At 41.7% G+C, this 25,254-nt stretch overlaps 1 long non-coding RNA gene across 3 annotated transcripts in view; it reads left to right on the top strand.

Annotated features, from left to right (window-relative positions):
- LOC142010407 (uncharacterized) overlaps nt 1-24,580 on the top strand; it is a 36,236-nt gene extending 11,656 nt beyond the window's left edge. The window contains exons 2-4 of one of the 3 annotated variants that reach the window (XR_012644793.1): nt 1,884-1,984; nt 14,111-14,158; nt 15,529-20,610. This is a non-coding gene — a long non-coding RNA (uncharacterized LOC142010407). Of the gene's footprint in view, nt 1-1,883; nt 1,985-4,408; nt 8,672-14,110; nt 14,159-15,528; nt 20,611-23,917 lie in introns of those variants that run through there. The other 2 variants (XR_012644795.1, XR_012644791.1) reach the window with 2 other exon arrangements.
- The last annotated feature ends 674 nt before the right edge of the window (nt 24,581-25,254 follow it).

Raw genomic sequence — 25,254 nt, 5'->3', positions numbered from 1 at the left:
AGGACCCACAGTAGCAGATTTAAAAGTAGCTATCCTGCAGCAAAGAAATTTCAAGAACAGACTCCAAAGAGAAATTGCTGAGCTACAATTCATCTGCAAATTCAATACCCTCAGCTCAGGATTAAACAAAGACTGTGAATGGCTGGCTAAATACAAAAGCAGCTTCCCCTCTCTTGGAGTTCACACCTCCAGATCTACTGATGACAATACAACTCAGCCTGCCTGACTGAGCTAACCTCGTTATCCCCAGCCTTGCTCTGGCCTATTTATACCTGGCCTTGCAGATTTCCAGGACCAGCATCTGAAGAAGTGAGTTAACTCACAAAAGCTCATGCTCTAAACTTTTCTGTTAGTCTATAAGGTGCCACAGGACCCTTCGTTGCTCTACAGTTCCAGACTAACACGGCTACCCCTCTGATAACTGAGAGAACTGAGACTCTGGGTCCACCCCTCATGTTCCAATGGCTCTTTTGGAAGTCAGACACAGTGCAGCAACTTGGAGGGCCTCACATCAGAAAAGGGGTTGGAACAGCAGTTGGAAATTCCCTCTAAAAGGCAGAAAACTCCTTTTTAAATCCGCTTTTCCCCTCTACTACAGAGGGAACTTGTACTTGGGTCTCCACATCTCAGGTGAGGGCTCTAAATATAGGGCTAAAAGTTATTAGGTGAGCACCCTTCCTCTTTCAGTACCTTGAATGGGATCTGATCTGGTAGGAAGCCTCTAAGGCTCAATCATGATTGGGAGCCATATGGGAGACAGATATTCAGACGCCTAAATTCCCTGGTTAGGGAATTGCTCTGGGGTGTAGGCAGAAGATAGGCATCCAGCCATGCAGAGTAAATTACCAGTACATGTGAGCAGAGGCAGAAAAGTAGGTGTCCAGGGAACTTTATCCTGAAAACTTAGAACCCAAATGAATTTAGGGAACCTTCAGAGTTCAATGGGAGTTTTATGGAGTACAATGTTACCAAAATTTGGACATAGGTACCCAAGTCTCAGGTTCAGTCACTTATTGCCTTTCTAAATCTTATTTTAGACAAGGAATGAACAATATCACATCTTTGAAAATAAGGCCATTTAGATCTATATGACTGGATACAGAGTACTGGAAAAAGTAGGACATAATATCTGATTTTTTAAATGGCATCTAAGCACCATTTCATCCTACTGGAGGGTACTGCAGCAGCATTTCCCCCAGTGTTACCAGCCTCGCTTTCCAGGCCATTTCTGTCTCAGCATTACAGTCCTGCCTAACAAGTCACTTCTGGTGTGACCTCTAACAACAATGTTTAAAAAGTCAATTATCAAAACCATGAAGGTGTTTATCTGATTTATTAATAACAGTGTGCCTATTATTTAAACATTCTTCTTTCTCTTTCAGTCCCTTTTATACCCTTGTTTTGCCTGCTTGCTGCCTTCATTTATTTCACATCACAGTTACATCTTCAAGAGGAGTTATTGTTATCCCCTTTTTATTTCTGGAAGATGTCTAGTGCCAGTTGAAACTCTCTAATATGAAACCCTATCATCTGGCAATATCTGTAATACAGTATGATTTTAGTTAGCTGGACAAACACTTATCATGGGTGTGGTAAAGTTTCCTGTGGTCAAGTAATGTTTGTTTACAGCCAGCAGTTCCCGCTCTCTGTGTTCTGTGCTGTTATGTAGCTGTAATTTACCCTCAAATGTCTTTTAAGAGCCCAGTAAGCAGAGGAGGTGTTGGTAAATGATGCCGATCTCCTGTAATCCAGAAAATTCTTCTGTCTGGCACTTTTCAGGTCCCAAATGTGCTGGATTAGAGAGGTTCAACCCACATATTTTTCAGCGTTGGAAAATAATAATGGTTCTCATTCTATTTTGCTTGACTATGTTTCCTTCCCAGGTGAGCTCATGGGTGTATTCACATGTACTGTGTTAGTCATGTGACAACAAGGCGGCATGTGTGTTGTGAAGTGACTTGTCAGATCCACTCCAGCTTGTCATGTAAGTGTGACGGTATATTTAGCATTGCATTTCTCTCAAATAAAAAGGCCATGGTTGTGCACCTCTCTGTGGAAAGTAAACAGTTATTCATCCCTTAGTTTCTAGGAAAGGAGCTGGGAGTCAGGAAGGGTAAGTGACTTAAGAAGGAAACATTGTGATCCAAAAGATGTGCATGGGGGATGAGAGCAAAGAAACCTGAATGCTCCTAACCCTGGTTTGAATACCAAGTTGTGGTATGATCCCGGGCAAGTCAATTAACACCTAGAAGCCCAAGTCAGTTTACCCCTCTGAAAAAGGGAGGCAGTGCTATTATTTTCCTCAGAGAGACACAGCAAGTAAGACTACAAATGTGTGTACAACTGACAGTGTAACTAAAGCCACTAATTGGCAGAGGTAGGATGCAAATGCTGGAATTCCTGATTTGAATCCAGATTGTGCATGTGGCATGGTGGTTGGGGAAAATATGGCAGCATGCAAATTTGAAAACAATCAAATCTGATTAAAACAATTAAAACATTCTGTGTGCATTGTGTAATATTAGGTTACGGTGACTGTCCCATTCCTGATAGTGTGATACAGTCCTTTCAAGATAGATGCCCTTTATTTACCGTCCTCGCAAAGCAGTCAATGTTAATTTTAAGTGTCACCTGTTGACAATGCTCAGTAAAGAGACTTTATACCCATTATATTAGATAAACAAAAAGAAGGTTCTGTTGGGGATAGATTCCATGCAATTTAGACGCTCCCATTGGGCATAGAGAAATGAAAGATTTTCTCTAATACATCTTGAAAGGAATTGAGTGTGAGATGGACTACACCAGAAAGAGCAGCATGCTTCCCAAGGGTAGAATGTCTTAGAACTATGTATGTAAAAATAGCTCCAGACTCTTAGAGAAAATGAAAATGAAAATAGCCTCACTGCCTTCACCCCATTAGTGCTCTTCCTTTAACCTGGAAGAAACTTTGTTGTTAAATGTCAGAAGTTTCAGTGACTTTTGACAGATATCATTTCTGATATACACCCTCCTCAGACATAAGCAGAAATCTGCAGAACCAACTTTAAAAGGCTCCCTATTCCTCAGTTGCTGGGGGAAAAACACAAAAAACAAGAAACAAAAACAAAAACCAAAACCCTCTTTTTTAGTACCTGGGGCAAGCAAGCTTACTTACATCCTGTAGATGTAATGCATTTGAGGAATGTACTTTCTCCCCCACCCCAACACACAAAGTTTCAACCTCCCATTAAACCAGGAGCTGTTGGATTAGAAGCTGCTCGAAGCCACCCAGCCCACCTGATCCTCTGACTCTATGCACTGTAATAGCTAGGGTGCTGGCTGCGTGCCCAGCATCTTCCCTGCTCTGCTCCCCAAGCCAGGCCACTTCTGCTCAGCCAGGTGCTCCCCAGACACTGTAGCTGACACTGCTCCTAGTTGTGGACCACCACATTCTTGCCTCTCAAATGACAGAGCCCAGAGAGAGCAGGTGATGCATCCTGGCCCTGGCCCTGCCTATGGAGTTTGCTGTCAACAGCAGCTTTAGGAACTCCAGGGTGGCAGCAAGTGAGTGCTTTTCATAGCATCTCGTGGCAGCTGAGCTTATAAGGTTATTCACTGGTCTCAAGCTGAAGTCCCTGGTCAAGAATTAGTAGTATGGTAAGGTTGGCCTTCATGTGCTGTAGAACAGTTAGATACTCTACGTGGGGACAATAGTATGCAGAGAAGGTGTTTGGGAAGATTTTGGCAATTTCTCCAGTCCCATTGTTTGAACTGGAGGGGAAAGAAGAATTTAATTTCATCTGAAGAGGCATAGATTGCCACTGATTGGGTATCATTATAGATTGGGATTCTTCACGGTAAGTGGGATGTGTATTCTAATATTTTAGCTTAAGCATTTAAGTTTTAACATATGGTTAAGCAAACCAAGTTTGTGTTGGTTAGACGTTGACTGTGCCCAACTTACAGCATATTAAAAATGCTCTCTTTCAAACAAATCGAGGACGTAGCTAATCTTATGTGAACATTTTTCCTTTGGTCCAATAGAAAGGTTAAACATTACTAGCTGATTCTACCTTGCAGTCCTGGAGACCCCTACCATGACAAAATTGGTCAAAAACACTTGGAGGAACGTTTAAAAGTGACTTTATTGTAACCAATGAACTACAAAACTATGAACAAATTGAAACTTTCCTAGATGAATTACTGGTAATGGGGTCTTGCTGATCCCATTATCAAAAACACTTTAAACAATGAAAATAAATAGCAACCTCAAGGAAATAAAAGTAGCACTAAATGGCTAACTACCTTGAATAAGTAGAGCAAAGTGGTGACATATGCTGTGCACACAATGATTTCCCACTCTGCCACATTGTATGTGTTTTTGTAGGTCATTCTCTGCCACAGATTTAACATCTTCACTTTTTCATAGGCTTTGCACAGGAACAAATACACATGATGCTGCTTCCTTAGAAACATGAGTCATGGCTACATTGTTCTTTTCCTGAACCTGTGATTTCAACCTTTCTCTACGTATGTCATCGTGATCAACAACCATGTGATCGGCCCTCGTTGGTGTCTGATGCCTCTTTCACCATTTCCTTACATTTTTCCCTGACCAGTGTGGAGTGGCTTAGTTTCTGTAGACTAGCTTCACATCAATCTACTATATCATTTACCCATTCTCTGTGGGGTCTGCCTCTCCTATTCGAATAGTCCACTATGCTGAATACCAGGGTCTTGATTTTTCATTTGTCTTTTATTCTGCAGATATGCCCAAATAGCTGTAACTTGCATTGTATAACCTTCTGCAGTAGGTTCTTTTTTGCTGTATCTTCCTCACTGGTGACCTTCTGAATCCATCCTATTCTCAGAATTTTTCCATAACAACTTCTCATGAATGCCAATATTCTTTTATTTGAACCTTTTGTTATCACCCGTGTCTCACATCCCTACAACATGCTTCTGAATACACACATTTTCAAGGTACTCGGCTTTGTCCCTAAGCAAATCACCTTGCTTTTCCAGATCTTATCCACAGCCTTCAAACTTGCTCTTGCTTTCACTGTACTAGTCGCTATTTTATTCTTACAGTCTAGATCATACTTTATGGTCCCCCCCGCCAGATATGTGAACTTCTCTGCCTTTTCTAGTTCAATCCCATCTACACTGATTTTCTTTCCTATTTCCTCATCTCCAAATACCATTGTTTTTGTTTTATCAATGTTCATAATCAGTCCATACCATTTCCCTTCCTTGTTCAGCACCTATGTCCCTGAGAAATATAAATTTCTTTTTCAAAGATTTATTTTAGCATGAGTGTGTCAACAAAATCCAATCACTACACACAGTCAGACATGTGGTGTCCATTATTTTGAAAAAAACCCAACAACCTATAATTCAACAAATTTGTTCATCTTTTTCATGGTGTTTGAGGACACTACCTGGTCATCAGTGTCCACTCCCTCCGCTTTTGTTTTCTAAAAAAAGATAACGATGTCTGGTTTTCTTCAGCTCCAGGTGTGGAAACATCTGAGTGCAGAAAAGAGAGCTTTATTCCCGCTTTTCCATGTTTGCCTACCTGACTTTCAAGGCTCATATTTTCTTGGACACCAATCAAAGTGCAATGGCCTTGTGTTTGCTGGTTTAGAAGGAAGCGAAAAGAAATGTCAGGTTTGGCTGACACATTGAGAAGGAGCAAAGTTTTATAGATAGGTAGATAGATAGATAGATAGATAGATTTGGTATATCAAGTCTCTTGCAAGTCCAACATTGCTTGAATGAATTGTCCATCATTCATGAAGTTTCTGCCTGTTCCTTTTAAAACTTTGGTAATTTAACCAAATTTCTTGCCAAAATTTTTGTTGCTGCTGCATTTCCTTCTCTGCCGATGTATATGCCAGATTTTTTTTAAAAAAGTACGTGTGGAGTTATAGCATAGCTGAATATAATGCCTTATCTGGTTTGTAGGGCATATGCTTCCTGTAACAGTAATGACCGTAGAAAGCCACCAGCTTTTCATTAGTGGCTATACTCTCACAGGCTGAATATTCACGTACCTCTTCTTCTGGAAGCGGCAGGAGAATGAGCTAACCAGAAGATGCTAATAAGGCTAATGAGGATGCATTTTTTTCACATCTCATTACTATAGTGGCACATGGTTCAGAGTCTGGAAGAAGAAAATTTTGGGGAAGAAGGGGCTTCTGGAAGGACTGTTTCCTTCTGGAAGATCTCCACAGGCCGCCTGTATACACATGTACTTCGGAGTCCAGAAGAGCTTCTTCTGGACTCAGAACCATGTGCCACTATGTTAATGAGGCATGGAAAATTTGCATCCACGCCTCATTAGCATCTTCTGGTTAGCTCATTAGCTTGCTGTTTCCAGAAGAAGCAGCATGTGGAGACGCAGCCACAGGGAATCAAACAACTGTGAAGATTACCAGGAATTAGAGCCCATGTGTATGAAGTAGGGTTGAGATTAGCAATCTCATTTTGGCTTCTGAGTGTCTCTGTGTCACTAAAGTGCAGAAACTTTTGTTATGGTTTGTAATCAATAGGTTCACAGACTTCAAGGTCAAAACAGTTTACCTAGTCTGACCTTCTGCACATAATAGGGTATAGAAACTTAGCCACCCATTTCAGCAATTCAGTCTCTTGCTGAATGTCTGAAGTCCACAAATCATCATTTATAGACTTGATTGAAATCAATGGAATGATATGGTGGCTTTGAATAGCCTTTGAGCCTTCATAGTGATTTAACAGGAGCTCCACTATGCTAGATCTATAAACATCTACTAACATAGGCTGTTCCAAGTGGGCCCAAAGTTATGTCTCAGGTACTGCCTGTCGAGTAGTTTCAAACAGCTCAGTCCCATACTAGTTAGAGCACTGAACAATAAGATTTAGCATAGTGTGAGACAAGAAAATCTAAAAACAAAATAGCTGGTAGTAAACCACACCCTTGCTGACTGAGCTAACCTTGTTATCCCCGCCCTTGCTCTGGCTTATTTATACCTGGCCCTGCAGATTTCCAAGACCAGCATCTGATGAAGTGAGTCTGTGCTCACGAAAGCTCATGCTCAAAACTTTTCTGTTAGTCTATAAGGTGTCACAGGACCCTTTGTTGCTATTACAGATCCAGACTAACACGGCTACCCCTCCGATACTAAACAAAATAGAGTGTCCCTGACACACTAATCATCTCCACTAATCTAAAGAAATATGTTTTACCCGAGAAAGATCATTACCTAATAAATGTATTAGTCTTTAAGGAGCTACAGGACTGCTTGTTATTAGTGACACTCTACGAATATTTCACCAATCCTGGAGCAGGCATATCTTGTCTTTCTTGCATAGCAGTGTCACTGGTGTAATTTTCTGCAGTGATTTCATCTTTCACTGCTTTCACAGCATCACTTTGTACTGCAATGGGATGTAGTTTTTCTTGCCATCTTGTCTCAACAACAGGAGAAATACACAGGCAATGGAGTTCTCATACACAACCACTGTTATTCATGGTTACAAGGCAAAAGAGGTTAAACTAAAACTGCTTGTGTCAACAGTGAGTCTTTTTCCCAGCAACAACATCTGTCAAACTTCAGCTTGCCAGAAAATGTAACCTACAACTGTGGCTTCCCCAGGAACTCTTCCTAACAAGTATAATCTTCCAGGAAAATCATTTTGACAGTATTATCCTCAAAAAAACCTCTGTTTGATTTACAATTGGGATGATATGTGAGACAAATATTAGCTGGGCTAACAAATTTTCCTCCTCACATTTTGAGAATGCTTAAGGACAAAAAGCAGAGCATTCTGTAGACCCTTCAATGTTAGTCAAACTGACCCTGTTACCCATTAAATGGCTTTTGTTGCTACACAAGACCCATAAAAGGTGGGATCAGTGTGGAAAGCTGGAACTCATTCTAGTTTGAGAATTTTTACTACATGAAAAAGCACAGGTTTGACACAAATTATATATATTTTTTGAATGTGTTGGGCTCAGATAGACTTAAAACATTAGCAGGAATAAAATCAAGTTTATTTTAACTCATAGTTAAAATAGTTGTGAATGTTAATGCCAGTGATCGTTATATTCTTTTAAAAATTACTTATATATACCTTTCAATTTTATGAGGACCTGACACAAAATGTGTGACTTTTAAATATTGACACCAAATATGTAGCTACTCCACTGTCCTCTAACTTGGAATTATATTTGCTTCTCAATGCATTCTCCATTTTTCTACTGAGATATTTGTTTTCATTTTAACTATTTATGACTTTTGCATACTTTTTTCTTGTTTGGGTTTTCTCTAATTGTTTCATTATTACTGCAGGTTTCCCTTAGCCTCCATTTAAGCCATCTCCCTGATGAAATACCTATTAATCTTCCCCCAATACTAAGTTTCACAAACCCCCATTGAGAGTGCTCATGGTTGGTAAAGTTTGATTTATCATTCAAACTGTATAAGTTTTAATTTCAACCTTAATTTTATTCAGCACCATGTAAGATTTCAGAATAAAATTATTAACCTGCCAGTCAATTAACAGAAATGTTTGAATAATTTGTTCTGTATTCAAACTGATAGGTACATGTTCTAATTAAATTATTGTTCTTCAAGCTTGACCAGAGCCATGCCACATCATCTTGTTCATATGTCAAAATCCCTTACGACTATCCGCATAGACAATTGCAAATAGGAAACATTTCTATTCGTACCTATGGGATTTATCCCTGTTTGAAATCAGTATAGGCTGCATCTAGACTTATCTTGAAGCTCAGCGGCTGCTACTTGATTTTTGGTATGCCAATTGCGTAACAAAAATTGACTTTGCAGCTGTCAACTTCTGTGCCTGTCTTCATGGCAGAAGGTCAAAGGGAGTGCTCCTCCTGTCAAACTTTCTTACTATCATGTGGCTCAGGAGGAGTTCCAGGGTTGAATTTGACCCTGGAATGTGCTGTGTCATGCATGAAAGAAACAACACCCCAGCAGAGTGACCAGGAGTGGTGGATCTTCTCCAGTAAGTATAGATGCAGTCATAATTTGACTGGGGAAGATGGTGAGTTACAATGATTTTGCATGCGTACAGTATGAATTTACACTAATGCAAATGTAAACATGATTGGTCAAAATTGGCTGAAACTAAGAAAAAATCCCCCCAAAATTGTCTGAAATGAGGACAAAATCCCTTCAAAGAAGTCAGTGTTTGTCATGAATGAATGCTTGTAAAGGGATTACCCAGAGATACTGAGTTCTCTGTTGGCAAGTAGCCAGGTGAGCCAATGGCAGGACAGAGGGAGAATTTTGAGTTGAAGCAGTTGCCTGCTGAGAGAGTCTTTCTTTTGTATGGTTAGTGGAAATAGAAATAGAAATTAGTTAAATATGAGCCCAGCTTGGAGGATTCAGGAAATATGCAAGCCATAAGGTGATTCAGACATACAGATATGTAAGTAGAAAGGAAATGTTTGGTCAGATGCAATAAGGTTATATTTTTATTTTTATGTTTGGTTCAGGACTCCTCAGGCTATCTGATGCACTTTCCCTGTACACTGTAACTTTTAGTAATTCTCTGTGCTTTTACTCACCTTTTTAAATTGCTCTATAGCACCTCACCATCAAGTATGCTTTATCACAGAGAGAGAGAGAGATTATGGAAAGAGGGGTTCTTTTGAAAATGGGGGGTTATTTTTGAAAGATCCACATCTATACAGCTTTTCTTCTTTTGAAAGAAGCTTCTTAGAAAGAAGAATATGAAAATGAGGCACCTCATATGTAAATCTGGACTTCATTTGCATTTTCAATTTCCCTCATTTGCATGCCTCTCTCTCGAGAGGAATTCAAGTGTAGACACAGCCTACACGAGAATGATTGGAAAGTCTGCATTTCTTACACAGCAAGCTGTAGGGTATTAAATGACACACAGAGCTCTTCTCAGTTATTATCTGATTCTTAAAAAGTGCATAGGCCTTAATGTTTAAAAAACAATGTAGAATCTGCATCTAAATTTTACAGGGGCTCCTTAGAATCTAAACTTTAGGGATTACACCAATTATTAACTATTCAGAAACACATGTAGTAGATACCTCCTACCCTCTTGGATAATTTATGAGCTCAACTTGGCAAATAGAAGAATGTTCAGAGAACAATTAAAAAATATTAAATGCCAAGAAAAAAGATTTAAAGATTTGGGTTTGTTTAGTCTGGATTAGGAAAGACTGAGAGGGAGACATGGTAATAGTTTTTAAGTACACAAAGGTTGTTACAAGGGGGATGAAGAAAAAAAATACCCTTTAACCTGTGAAGATGGAACATACATTTATTTTGGCAGCCTAAAACAAGAGTTTGGCCTGCACTTGTTTAATCATAAACAACACAACTGGTTTAAAAATTGTTGCTTTGCACTTTTGGACTCCATGTGAACAACACATCTTTATGATCTGATGATAGACTCAGATGAGCATCTCACAGTCCTTCAGCAACTGTCAGTACAAAAGTACAAAAATTCCATCAAACCACTATCTTTAAACATGTCAACACTCAAGCTCCAATAGTAACAGCTAGGAAAATGTGTGATATATATAGTGCAGTGTAGTGGCTCTGTCACAGAGATACAAAGTGAAATGCCAACTTACAGTGATATGTGTATAGAAGGTTTAATGTATCTGTTGACAAAAGTGATTTTTTTAAAATCTTCCTTCTGTGTGCCCAGTCTTATAGAGAATATTTGAGAAGAAAATCTTCCCTTTGTTTACATTTTCGTCCAGCTTTCATCTGACACCCAATTAAATCTTTCTAGTGAGCCTTTTACCACAAAGTGTATACTCTTCATTAGAGCTGAATGTTGGTTATTTTTACAAAGAAACCCTATTTAACATGTATGGACAAGAGGCTTTGTGCATGAACAAGGAGATTTGTCATTCCTCCTATGCTTTTTTACTTTCCTCTTTGAAATTTTTAGGAACTTGATTAGGGAACTAACACAAATTACTGAGTTACTTAGATGACCAATCACATACTGTGAATACTTTATTTCAAAACAGAGTAATCAGCCTCTGGGCTGAAAATTGTTTATCCAAGTTACTGAGTAAATAGTTATGAATATTGGCTATATTCACAAAATCCACAATCCTTCCCAAACTAATTTGTATATAGTAAATAAAAGGCTAAATTGAAACAAATGTTCTTGACAATATATAATTCGACAAGCTCTATTTTATTCTAAGCTGGTTTCTAAAGTCCTAGAGGGAGAGAACTGCATTATACAGTCCTGATACAAACAGCCTACCTGAATTATATTTCAAAACCCCATAATACTGCTGTATTTGTCTGTCTCTGAAAACTCATGGCCTATTTCTTTCTATGCATTTGTTACACACAGCATTCAGTTGTCAAAACAAGCTAGAATATTTTCCATAGAGTTTGGAAGTGAACAGGCAAGTCACTTAATCTCTCTGGCCGTATCTACACATGCCCTTCCTTTTCTGAAGGGGCATGTTAATAAGGCACCTTGGAACAGGTTAACGAGGTGCTGACATGAATATTCAGTACATCATTAGCAAAATGGCGGCCAGTCATGCTTCGAAAGTGCTGCTTTTGAAATGCATATTGGCTGTATAGATGCAGGGACTTTGAAAGAGCTCCACACTGCGAAATTCCCTTATTTCCAATTCCTTATGTGTAGACATGGCTTCCATGTTTTAGATTCTCAATAAATAAAGCAGGGTTAATAATTCCTTTGTGCTTTCAAATCTAGAAATGAAAACTAAACAGTAGTAGAAGACTTCAAGAAATGCTACTTTGGGCCTGAAATTGTGGTACAAGTTTTTTAATTTTTAACCATAACTTTTATGTTGGACGTCACGTAATTGCTGTTTTCTTTTTCCTACTACATGAATGTTATTACAAGAAATAGTTATTGTCCCCTTAGGTGTGCAGCATTAGTTTGGTGGCATCTACAATAGCATGTTCATTCAAAATAATTTTCAAAAGGCAGTCCCCTTTCAAAAGATCCCGCAGAGCATCCACACAAAAAAACCCCATTCTTTTGGAAATAATTTTGAAAGAAAGCGCGCTCCTCTTGAAATTGTTTTCATTCCCATTTCAGGAAAAGCCCCTCCCTTTCGAACTCTTCTTTCAAAAGAAGGCATGTGTAGATGCTTCGTAGGCCTCTCTTTCATAAGAGCAGTCCTCCATGGCTCCAGCCAGCTGGCATGCAGAGACTCCTCTGCCAGCACAAGTAGAGCTCTATGGTTGGTGCACCCAACAGTGTTTAAAGATGCAGGGACTCCAGAAACCCCATGGCAGGAAGGTGAGAGTGTGCTAGCTGCAGGGACCCTATGTGCATCAAGCAGCACGCTCACCGTGGTGACACCAGAGAAGAGGGAGCTCATAGGACCCCCGTGGCCCTCAGGGCCCCCCCAGTGACACACTAGCAAGATCCCCAGAGGCCAGACAGGGGCCAAAGTAGAGGGCCCCCTCTTGGAGTGAGGGGGAGATTAAAGACTTTCTGGGACTGTGGGGGGGATGAAGAGATGCTCCTCCACAGATTTGACTCCATTAACCAATGATTAAACAGACTGGGAGTGGCTCACGGCTTACAAAGGCAGCTTCTCTGCCCTGGGTGTTAAGATTTCCCCATTAGACTCTGACAATGGCTCATATTTCCCCGTCTGCTCTAACTTGTTTTTTCCACTTTTGATACCTACTATTGATAATGGGCCATTTCCACCTTGCTGAATAGAACTTGTCATCTCTGACCCTCCCTTTTTCTGGGACCCCATTCTTTAAATACCCCTCTGTAACCCCCCTCTACCACTCATGCATCTGATGAAATAGGTCTTTGCCCACGAAAGCTTATGCTCCAAAACATCTGGTCACCCTAAGCTGCAGGCACATTTTCATTTTATTTAAAACAAAAATGTTAAGGACCTGAGCAATGCTGGATCAATGTTCTAGTAATGCATCAGTGTAAAGATGACAAATCACTAATCCTCATACATGCTTCTATCTCCCCATGAGGGAGGTAGTTCACAAGTGGTTGTGATGGTTGGAGCACAGAGATCCCCTTGCGATTATCATCTGATGGGCTGATCATATCTCTGAACTCGCTTGACTGCCCTCTGGCACTTCTCACCATCCCGACTTGCTGAGCCAGAAGCTCTAGCCTCCCACAGCAAAGGCACAGACTTAGGATAACAGACCTCTAGCAGAGTAACTCAGACACTAATAACAGCTCAACTCTGTGGTGGATCAGTTACAGGGACCTGCCAGTGCTCAGGAGCATAGCCACAAATAGGACAAAACCCCAAATAAATCCATCTTATTCTGTTTAAAATTTTACATAGCCTGAGCTCATAAGGATGTGTTCTCCCTTTATCAACGAAACAGAGATATGCACATATGTTGTTCCCCTCAGGTGATTATTATTTAAGTTGGTTTAAATAATAAACAAAAATGTTTTAGTAAGGATGTGAATACAAGTGAAAATTGATAGGTCAAAGTAAGTTGCTAAGCAAAAATAAAGAATACACACCAGCTAAGCATAATAGACTATGGCTACGTCTACACGTGCCCCAAACTTCGAAATGGCCATGCAAATGGCCATTTCGAAGTTTACTAATGAAGCGCTGAAATGCATATTCAGCACTTCATTAGCATGCGGGCGGCAGCGGCGCTTCGAAATTGACGAGCCTTGCCGCCGCGCGGCGCGTCCAGATGGGGCTCCTTTTCGAAAGGACGCCACCTTCTTCGAAGTCCCCTTATTCCCATGAGCTCACGGGAATAAGGGGACTTCGAAGTAGGTGGCGTGCTTTCGAAAAGGAGCCCCGTCTGGACGCGCCGCGCGGCGGCAAGTCTCGTCAATTTCGAAGCGCCGCTGCCGCCCGCATGCTAATGAAGCGCTGAATATGCATTTCAGCGCTTCATTAGTAAACTTCGAAATGGCCATTTGCATGGCCATTTCGAAGTTTGGGGCACGTGTAGACACAAATGAGAAATTGTTTCAAAACATAATTCCTCACCCTGCTCCATATTTCAAGTAAAATTCTTCACAAGCCAGAGCTGTTCTTTTTTCTCTGACCTGGGCTCAGCAATTCTCCTCTATGCCTCTTGTTACAATTCTCTTTTTTTTCCAGGGGTTCTTATATATTCTCTGAGGGTAAGGAGGCAGTTTCAAAAGCCAGGTAAAGACAACCACTTATTGCATCACAAACCTTAAATAGAATTTTATCAGGTGGGAACTCTTTGCTTCATCCTTCCTATCCCAATGGAAATATACCCATTTCAAGATGGAGTCCAGCACCAACACATGTTTTTTGTTGCAACAGCTTCAGTTTGGGCTTACAGGAAAAACAAAACTACCTACAGATTGTTGCCTGGAGCACCAGGCCCTTAAGTTCCTTAAGTAAAACTAATGTTTTTCACTAGAAAGACTAGGTTAATAAACAGGTCCAAACTTCATATTTCTAACTTCATATAAAGAATGATACAATCATTCAAATTGAACGTACACATTCAGGGGATCACGAGCTTTTGAATGATAAGTTACTTGCCTCGTTTTGCATAAAATATATTTAAGATATCCATATTCATATTCAAATGCATGTTTTCATAGAAATATGGGGGCATAATGTCACTGTTGTATTGCCTTCAATTTACAAATGCTGAAAATGAGAGGAGAATATGAAGTAATTTGCCCAAGGTCACAATGGAAGTCAATGCAAGAGTTAAAACTAGAACCTTTCCTTTAGCCACACTCTATGATACAGTGTTTGACAAACTGTAGCTCACTTCAAAAGCATTATATTAAATTAATATTAACAAAGAAATATATTAACTTATCTTTGATTTCCTCCAAATGTTTTAAGTTTAACACCATAAAAAATCAGTGTTTTTCTCCTGCAAGTTTGTTGTCTCCTGGGCAGGACCAAAACATAAAAATACACATTTTAAAATTAATCCATTAGTCTTACACTTTTGCATATATGATTTTTCTCAAGGGCTGCATATCTCCACAATTAAAATATGTGCTTCATTGCCTCCCTCATTTTTTTTGTAATTATAAATTCTGCTGAGTATAAACTGGTGCTAAGATATGCTCACATAACAAATGCAGCCAAGCCTAAACTTAACAGTGTAGGATATTGTTAAGTTCTTCATCAGCTGCTCATCCAAAGATAATCACATTCCCGTTCCATTGCTAAATTAGAGTTTCTTCAGCTGTGACTTGATTTAGTATGTTTTCCAAACTTTAGTTTGGGCTGATGGGAAGAATTATTTAAAAGCAACATCCCAAAATTGGGATTTTTAGTTACTTTCCTTTAATATATGTAAGTTAAGGTGCTCATACTATAAAGAGCTGGGTGAATTTTTTTCCAGGTGAAAATAGATTTGGGTTGACTGAAACATGTCACAAGTTCATATTGATTTTGGTGGAATGTTTCAGTCAGAACAAAAGGGATGTTAGGAATATCAAAATGAATCATTTGAACATTAAGAAAATGAATCCAAATGAATCCTTCTTTCTTTTTCTTTTCTTTCTTTTTTTTTTAAGCAAGAGCCACAAGGAATTTAGGAACCATTCGTAACAGTGTAGAAAAAGGGGATTTTTGCCCTTACACTCACTCTCCTGTTCACCCAGGATATGGGAGATGCAGGTATAAATCCCCCACTGGGAGGGGATGACCTGGAAGATGGGGAGCATTATGGGCACATATGGAGGAACAGATAAGGATATCAATGCTAGGATAGGCAAAGCAACAGCTGCGTTCAAGACTCCCCATCCCATATCGATTTCATAAATAATATCTATGAAGACGTGGGTTTTGGACACAAATGTGAAGAGTGTGCTCTTGTATGCATGCAAGACCTGGTGTTCTAAAAAGTCTTCAAATCACAAGCTACAGACATTCATAAACAAATGACTGAGGTACCTCTTTCACATCAAATGTCAAGACTTTGCAAAAATGAGGAGCTTTGGAACAGAGCAGATCAAGAACCAATTGACACTGAAATCAAGATAAGAACATGGGGATGGCTAATCCACACTCTTAAAACACAGTCATCCAACATTGTCCATCAAGCTCTCACTTGGAACCTATAAGGAAAATACAAAAGAGGCAGACCTCAGACAACATGGAGATTATCTACTGAGATTGAAGGACAACAACTGAGGTACTCCTCGAGCAAGCTAACAGTTTTAACCCTAGACAGGTTGAAGTGGAGGAGGCTTGTAGATGACCTATGCTTCACATGTAGTACAAGGGTTAAGTAACAATGGTAGTAGACTATTTTTTTTATTCTCTTATTCTCATTGATAGCCAATGACTGTGGATAACATGAATGAAGCTAATCACATATTTAATGTGTAATAAGTACTGCTTGGAGGTGGAATTGGAGGTGAGGCAGAGAACCTGGATAGGATTACTGTTAGCTGGAACAATTAAGTGAAATGTCATTCTCTGTGAAACTGTACATCCATGATCACCCAAGCTTAAGCTTCTAACAACCCCTCATATGCCAGTTTATGCTTACATCATGTAAATCATCATAATCATATAAATGACTATTAAATTTCCACAGGGTAAAGTTGTATTGTGCAAAAAAAAGCCTGCTTCTATTCCAAGAAGAAGCAGGACTCCCAGGGTTATGAGACTTATCTAAGGCCCTGATCCTGAAATCAAAATCATATTAGTAGTTTCTCATTGAAATTAGTGAGTATTTTCAAGGGCCAAACTCCCAGAAGAGTTGATAACAGTGAAACAGAAAGCCTTTTTGGAGAAAGGCTGCTATACTGGTTTCTTTTATTATCTGAACATGTTAAAAATGACAATTATGTTTCCCAAGCTGAATTGTGAACCTGAGGGGAAGTAAAAATAAACTTTAAAAATTACTTCCCTTTGTAATTTCAAAATATAGAAAGTAGAGGTATTAAATATGGAATATGGTCCTATACTGGAACATTGCGCTATCAGAGAGTATGAGAGTAGTCTTTGGGGATCACATTTTCTTCGTAATTTGGTCACCTGGTAATATGCTCTTAAATGTTGTTTATTTTATGGGAAGGATGACATTTAAGATTGAACAGATTAATCGTTATTTTTTCAGTTTTAATGAAAAACACCATAAAATGATTCTCTATTAGCTACATCATTGCTACATGTCTGTGTTTCAGTCCCCAGTTTATAAAGCAGATACACCCAGTACCATCATGAAAAAACTTGCACGTTCAAGACAGAAATATGCAGTCTCGAATGTTAAGCCCATTTCACTTCTCTGATGGAACTAAAATGGCTGTATCAGAATACAAAGATATTTTGAGTCCATTCTTAGGATGTCTATAAATCAATTAACTTTGTGAAAGTGCTGGGGGAAAATACACAGGATTCTGTAGTGTCAAGTGTGTGGACTGAAAGAGAATTTTTAGTTACTGAATTATACAGCAGTGGGTAAACATTATTCAAAAGTAACTCGTGATCTCAAGATCACTTTACAGGCAATTTGACAACTGTTGTTATCACAAATTCTGAGCTCCCCACAGAAACAGAACGAGAAACTCAAAAAAAAAAAGCTCATGGATTTCTGGATTTCACAAGTCTGATGCTGTGGAAGATTACAGTAATTCAGTGTCTATTTTATAAACAGCGCTGTTTTGTTTGTTTGTTTGGGTTTGTGTCCAGGTGGTGTCAATTCAGGAAATCATTCAGCCTTTGACTAGATGACCGTATGTCTTGCAATGAATCCATACCACTACAAAAACAATGTGATCACATTGATGAAAAAGAAGTGGTCATGGTACTTTAAGGATTCAACTTTTTCACTTGTGAACATGCCTGCAACATATTACAAAACATAATGTAGTTACATAATTAATTCAGGACACTCCTCTGAATGCAGAGTTATGCAAAAGCAACTGAATATCTTTATCCATTATAAGCTAATGACATCAAAGAATAGAATTGCCCACTTGTGACTCAGTAATAAAGAAAGGGCTCTGATGTTTTCCTTCTTCTGTAAGCAGAAAAAGAAAAGCAAACACAAGGTAGTCACAAGAAAGTCTGGTCATCTCATTCTAGAGCACACCTTTACTGCCTGTAATTCAGGAAAGACACTGAATCTGTAGGAAATACTGTGTCGTGAGCTAATACCAGTTCTTGTTCTAGCTGAGGTTAATGAATGTCCTCCAGTTGGACATAAGTTTCTAGTAATTGCTTTCACAGGAGACATCCATCATCCCCTAAGAATATTTGAAATACCTTCTCTCTGGTAACAAGTTCCAGCAGATGTGATGGCACTAAGAAAAACACTTTCATGTACCTCTGATTACCTTATCAACATTTTTGTCAGGTGATTTCTTCATTCTTGACAGTATTTCAGCAGGACTGATGTAACCTTTAACAGAAACAGAGGATGATCATAAAGGAATTGTATAATGGGTGGAGGCCACTTTGGAATCCACTGAGTACAGATTTGTTCCATTTTCCAGCAGCTGGCCAGTTTTCTTGGCAATCCCTTCCCTTCACCCCAGTAAAAAACTTGCTTCTCTGAAGAAAGATCCACAAAACAGAACAATTGCCATATCTGAAGGGGTCAAAGAAGACAGTACAGTTAAGTCATTAAATCAAAATCTAGATGCAGATAAGTTCCATATGGACCATGAAGAGGCATACCTCAATATTATGCTGCACTGCATGAATATAGATGTGGACTGTGACATGTCAGCTGCAGACACAGATGCTCTTCTGTGAGGCAGTGTCTACACGAGCAAGTTCTTTCAGAAGGCCCTTTTGTGGTGTGTGGGGGGGGAAGAATGCAGCGCAGAGGGGCCTGCACAGGGTGCCCAGGGAGGGGTCACTGGGACCCACATGTGAAAGCCTTCCTGCAGGCTTCCCGGATGTGGAGCCTGTCACACTGGGCCTAACGACTGGGGAGCGCAGTAGGCTGATCATACCCCAGCCTGGCCCCCACCCCCCCCCCCGTGGAAAGGGTCCCTTCCTTTGCCTCCATGAGATTGTGGATGGTGCAGCATGGCCCCATCTCCTCGTGGGGGGGGAGGGATTTTCTGTACCCTAACATCAAGGTATATGAGGAGGCAACTGAACCTTGCCTTCAATCACTCAAAGGCACGCTAAACTGAGTAGCATGCCTGGGCAACACAGCTGTTAAACGGCTCCTGGGAGAGGTGGGGTGGTTTGTGCATAGCCACATGAGCCATGGCTGCAGGGGGTAGGCCAGGTAATCCACTATGCACAGGGTCATGGTGACAACCCCTAGTGTAAGCTCCTGCTGAGGGTTGTAGGCCCCTGCCTCCATCCATCAGCAGAGACCAGAGTTATGGAAACTGTGCATCATGGGCCTGACCCAACCAACCCACGTCGATGTCTGTGATCGAGCTGCTATTGTCTACCAGGGCTTGCAGCACCACAGAATGGTAGCCCTTGCAGTTTATGTAGCAGCCAGTTCTGTGGTCCTGGGCTTCGATGGCAATGTGGGTGCCATCAACTGCACCAAAGCAGTGGGGGAAGCACATGCTGGTGAAGCCCGCAATGGCTGCATCTAGGTCACTGATGCACACAAGCCTCCTGAGCATCACCTGGTTGATCATCGTCACAACCTGCAGGGGATGGAGAGTGAGCACACTCTCAGCCACTTCCTTCCCTGGCCCCCTCCCAGCTGGCTGCCTCCCCACCATGAGGCCAACCTTCTGGAAGGATGCCTATGTAAAGTGGGGTGTTATGGTCCACCAGGGCCAGCCCTCTCCACCCCCAGCCCCACCCCCTATCACGCCTGGCCCCAGCCCCTGAGGGTCCCCCTTGCCCAGCAACACTCCGTTCCAGTGCTGGGCCAGTGAGCACCATTTGCCTTGCCTTGAGGACGATGGCCCCAGTGGTGGACTTGCCCACCCCGAACAGCTGCCTCATGGTGTGGTAGCTGTCCAGGGTTACCAGCTTCCAGATGGTGACGGCCACACTCTTCTCCAGTGTCAGCACAGGCTGCATCCCGGTGTCCTGGAATCAGGAAGGAGCAAGAATATAACTGGACAATATTCATGAAGAAGCATGGACTTTTTAGAAACAGGATGGATGATCTACAGAATGAACCAATCACTTCAGTAGAAAACGTAATATTGATCATGTAAAATGAACTTGATAAGGACAGTTGTGATAAGGTTTGGGAGATATTGTTCTCCAAGTGCTGATCTCCAGAACCACAGCCCTCTCCCCCAGCATGTGATGTAATTGTGATGTAATGTATTGTTATATCTGGAGAACTCATTTTTGAGCCATGAAGTGGAGGCAGGCAAACTTCAGCAATCTCACATAATCTTCACTTGAGCATGTGTGGCATCAAATATAATAATCAGTACCCAATATAATGTAACTGTAGCCAATCCTCAACAGATGTGCATGAATTGTTACTTGTGGGTGTCACCCAGTTATGCTATGCAGTCTCTAACTGCAGGATGCCAAAATGGTAAACACTGGGGCTTGTAAAGAAAAAGAGAATGGAGAATCAGAACGTGTAGGAACTCTTACATTATGCTTGCTTGAGCATTGTGCAAGGTATGTAGCAAGCAAAGAGGAATAAAAATAATAAAAGTATCTCATTTTTTAAAAAATTTTTACATAAATTTTGGGCTCCAATTTAGAAGGTGAAATAGTCAAAATTCAGCTTGATATTTTTGCAGATGTAGTACATTCAAATTATGAAAAAGTCATATACTTTTCTCCTAAAATGCCTCCGACATTGTATTTTATTAAAAACATGACCACTCTCTGTGGTTCTGTTGATGCATACAAAATGATTCAAAGAACATATTGATATGTGAGTCTAGCATAGGAGAATACTGAATAGAAACAGATATATGGATTTACACTTGTACATGCCTACCCCTTCTTGCCTTGGCCCTTCCCCTTCCTGGGGTCACAGAGCCGGGCCCTTTACCTACTTTGCCCCAGGGCTCACGGAGGCTGTTGGCTCTGCTGCATTCCTATATTGCTGAGAGACCATTACTGGCACACTATGTCCAGTGTAAAAAGAGTGTCAGAAAGTTCCAAGAGATTCAGGGAAGAACAATCTGAGCATGTTTTAATGTGGGAAAAATATTTTACAGAGAAAAAAAATAAAAATGTATTTAATTTATTAAGTTAAGACCTGTTTAGATCACATCCTGCAAAATTTATAAAGGGAGATCTCTGATAGTAGAGGGATGTTTGGTCTATCAGAACAAGATTCTACATCTGGAAGTTGAAGCTAAGCAAATTCAAAACTGCAAACAAGTTAATTTTTAATAGCAGTGAGTAACCAGTCGAACAACTTCAGATACGATGATTCTTCATCAATTGGAGACATTAAGTCAAGAGTGACTATCATTTTAAAATATATCCTCTCGGTCAAAGTTTTTATGGTTTGATGCAGGAACTATTAAATGAGGTGATCTGTATCATGCATGATGTCAGACTAGATGAACATAATAGGCCCTTCAGGAGGATATGCTATAGGAGGATTCTTCCCAGGTTAAGATCCTTGAAATGTCCCATTCATGTAAAGTTTTATCTCTTTGAATGTGTGGGTTAGTAGGTGTGAAAAACACAGTCATTTACCAAAGCCATGAGAATTCTTCATCAAGTTAAATGTCCATACTCTGTTTATTTTATATTAATAATATGATTTTTTCAGTCACATTCTCCTCTTCAGTTGAAGCCAGTACACTACATTTTTTTTACTCTAAACATATCACAGGTTGGTATTGGGCCTCTTTGTCAGTCATAATGTTCAGGGCTGCCAAGCTGTCATTGAATTATGCATTGATGGAATGGAGCACTCTTGAATTTATAATACACATTTATCTATTATTTTATTATTGCCAATTCATCTTTAGAAAGATGAAAATCTCAGGGGAATCTGTACTATGTGGAAGTGATATTTTCTGTTTGTGCCAGGTGTCTTGATTAAGTATTCAATGTCTCCCACCTTACCTGTGGCTGGTTTGTTTCACTTTGTCTGTAACCTATGTACCACAATAATTGAGGACTTACACCATGACCTACCTCTTTAATAAGAAAGGATTCCCTCCACTGGAAACATTTGAAATATTTCCTAGCTCTTCATGTCCAGCAAACAGCATATTTATTTTGAGAGGGGTGGGTGCACAGGAATCATAAATTTCCCTGTGTTACTTCTGCACCTTTAATTTCTAAAGCCTTGTAACAAACTACTTTCTCTGAGAGAAATCTAGCTGCAGCCCTTTCCATGCATCAGTCAGAAAGTGTATGTCTACATTACAGAGTTATTCTGGAATAGCTTATTCTGAAGTTATTATTCCAAAATAAGCTGTTCTGGAAAGACACATCCACACTATAGGGAAGCCCCAAAATAAGTAAAACTTATTTGAAATAGTGTATCCATACACAATACAGCCTATTTCAGATTAGAGTGTTTCCAGGGGCTCTAATCGGAAATAGGCTTTCTCTACACAGAAGGGCTACGTCTACATGTGAAGCCTACATCAAAGTAGCCTATTTCGATGTGGCGACATCGAAATAGGCTATTTCGATGAATAACGTCTACACGTCCTCCAGGGCTGGCAACGTCGATGTTCAACATCAACGTTGCGCAGCACCACATCGAAATAGGCGCTGCGAGGGAACGTCTACACGCCACAGTAGCACACATCGAAATAAGGGTGCCAGGCACAGCTGCAGACAGGGTCACAGGGCGGACTCAACAGCCAGCCGCTCCCTTAAAGGGCCCCTCCCAGACACACTTGCACTAAACAGCACAAGATCCACAGAGCCGACAATGAGTTGCAGACCCTGTGCCTGCAGCATGAATCCCCCGCTGCAGCAGCAGCAGCCAGAAGCCCTGGGCTAAAGGCTGCTGCACACGGTGACCATAGAGCCCCGCACGGGCTGGAGAGACAGCGTCTCTCAACCCCCCAACTGATGGCCGCCATGGAGGACCCGGCAATTTCGACGTTGCGGGACGCGGATTGTCTACACGGTCCCTACTTCGACGTTGAACGTCGAAGTAGGGCGCTATTCCTATCTCCTCATGAGGTTAGTGACTTCGACGTCTCGCCGCCTAACGTCGAAGTTAACTTCGAAATAGCACCCGACGCGTGTAGACGTGACGGGCGCTATTTCGAAGTTGGTGCCGCTACTTCAAAGTAGCATGCACGTGTAGACGCAGCCAAGCAGTACTGTGGAATAAATCAGGGATAAGGTGCTGGCAACAGAGGGGGTTTTTGCTGACAGACATATTTCTACACTGTATGTTTTCTTCCATGAATAATCAAGTGCATTGCATGAATATGCAAATGAGAAGCCATTTACAACTTTGTGAACCCTTATTAGCATCATGCTGCCATCAGGCAGACTGAATCTAGATGCAGCCAGTATATATAGCCCCTATTCTGAAATAGCTATTTCACAATAGCTATTCCTCACAGAGGCCATATCTACCCAGTGTCCCCTTCTGGAAGGGGCATGGCAATGATTTGAGAGGAAGATGCAAATGAGACATGGATTAAAATATGTCTTGCCTCATTTGCATATTCCTGTGAGATCTCACATCTGGAAGATCTTCTTCCAGAAGCAAAAGCTGCCGTGTAGATAGGGCTCCTTCAGAAGGAAACGGGGGTGCTTCTGAAGGAAACCCCCCTGCCAGAAGACCCTGCCATTCATGTTGGGATCCATCCATGGCTGCCTCCTCCAGTTCTGCTAGCCCAGGAGGCTGTGGGGGGAGCTACAGTCAAGCCAGTCCCCATGACACAACAGGGTTCCCATGGGGCAGAGCCCCATGTGCAGGGGGCATGGGTGTGCAGACCCAGGTCAGCCCTCACTAACGGCCTAGTGGTGGGGGCTGCTGCTTGCAGGGATCCAGAGTGGGGCCTTGTGGGCTGTGCTGTGGGAGGACTCACCATCTCCCCTCTCTTCTTATAGCTGCACCATCTGAGCGACAGGACAGCTTCCCTGCCTCTCCTTGCCAGGCAGCCTCAGGGAGGAGCTGAAGATGGTGGGAACAACATCAGCATCCCCAAAATGTGGCACTCCACAACCGGCAGGACTGGAGGCTCCATCTCCGCCAAGACAAGGGAAGTCTTCAGGCCCACACAACTGCAGCAGGAAGAAGAGTGGCAGACGGATTGGATACAGGTTTTGGACCAGTGGCTGTCCCATGTCAACTCCCTCCTGGACAACCTGGAGGCCTGGGTGGCCCAGGTTGCTGTGCATGTGACCCCTGCTGCTTCCCCTTCCCTCCCACTGGCAGTGCTCCCCATCCCACTCCCACCCTTCCTGACCCTGCTCCCCTAGCCACATCCTCCATCTGTTGATACCGGCCATGCTGTAGGCAATGTGTATGGACAGCACCCCTGCCCTCCAGACCCCTCTGCCACCAGGTCCCCCTGCCCCCCAAGTCTTCCCTGCTCCCTCCACTGAACTGAACCCTACTGAACGCCTCCCATTACTGTACTCCCCATGATCCCAGCCCCAATCCAGCCCTGATGGGGACATGGAACCCAGGGCAGGAGGGGATCCTGAAGCAGAAGTGGATAATGGCCCTTTACCCACTCCCTGGAGTAATACCTCCCTTTCCAGGTGAGATGCCCCCCTCCCAGTTGAGAAGCCTCCCCACCCACTCCCCCAACTCCCCCTGCTACATATAGTCACAGGTTGAACACTGTAAATAGTTCTTTTATAAATGTTTATTTTTACACATTTCTAGTTTTTATGGTAAGCACCACCCCTGCATCCCTGCTTATTGCGTAGGGTTTGGAGGTGGGTGAAAGGAGGTGTGGTGGTGAGGAGGGGATAGGCCTGTTGTCCTGGGGCAGTGCCAAGGGACGCCCTTGGGAGGAATCATTGGGGGCCATGGACAAAGTTCTCCCTCAGACCTTCTTGGATGAGCATGCTATCTCCTTGCACTTGTTGTCTCAAGGCTGTTTGTAGGGGCCTCCACCCCTAAAGGAAGTCTCCCTTCTTCCTCTACATCAGGTTGTGGAAGGCACAACAGGTAACTATGACATGGGCAACATTCTGGTCTCCTGCATACAGACAGGTCAGGAGGCAATGGAACCTCCCTTTCAAGCACACAAAGGCGCACTCCATTTGGTTCTATGTCTGGGTGAGGTGGCCATTGAAGAGTTCCTGCGGGGGTTCCAGGTTCCCAGTGTACAGCCTCACCAGTCATGGCAAGATTGTGTCAGCCACATCCTCCACCATGCACAAAGGCATCTGTGTGTCCCTGATGGCCAGTTCCTGATGGGGGATGCAGGTGC

The sequence above is a fragment of the Carettochelys insculpta genome, chromosome 1 (assembly GCF_033958435.1).
Source record: "Carettochelys insculpta isolate YL-2023 chromosome 1, ASM3395843v1, whole genome shotgun sequence".
NCBI classification, from domain to species: Eukaryota; Metazoa; Chordata; order Testudines; family Carettochelyidae; genus Carettochelys; species Carettochelys insculpta.
Note: the sequence above shows the minus strand (reverse complement) of the source record. Positions and strands in the feature narration are given on the sequence as shown.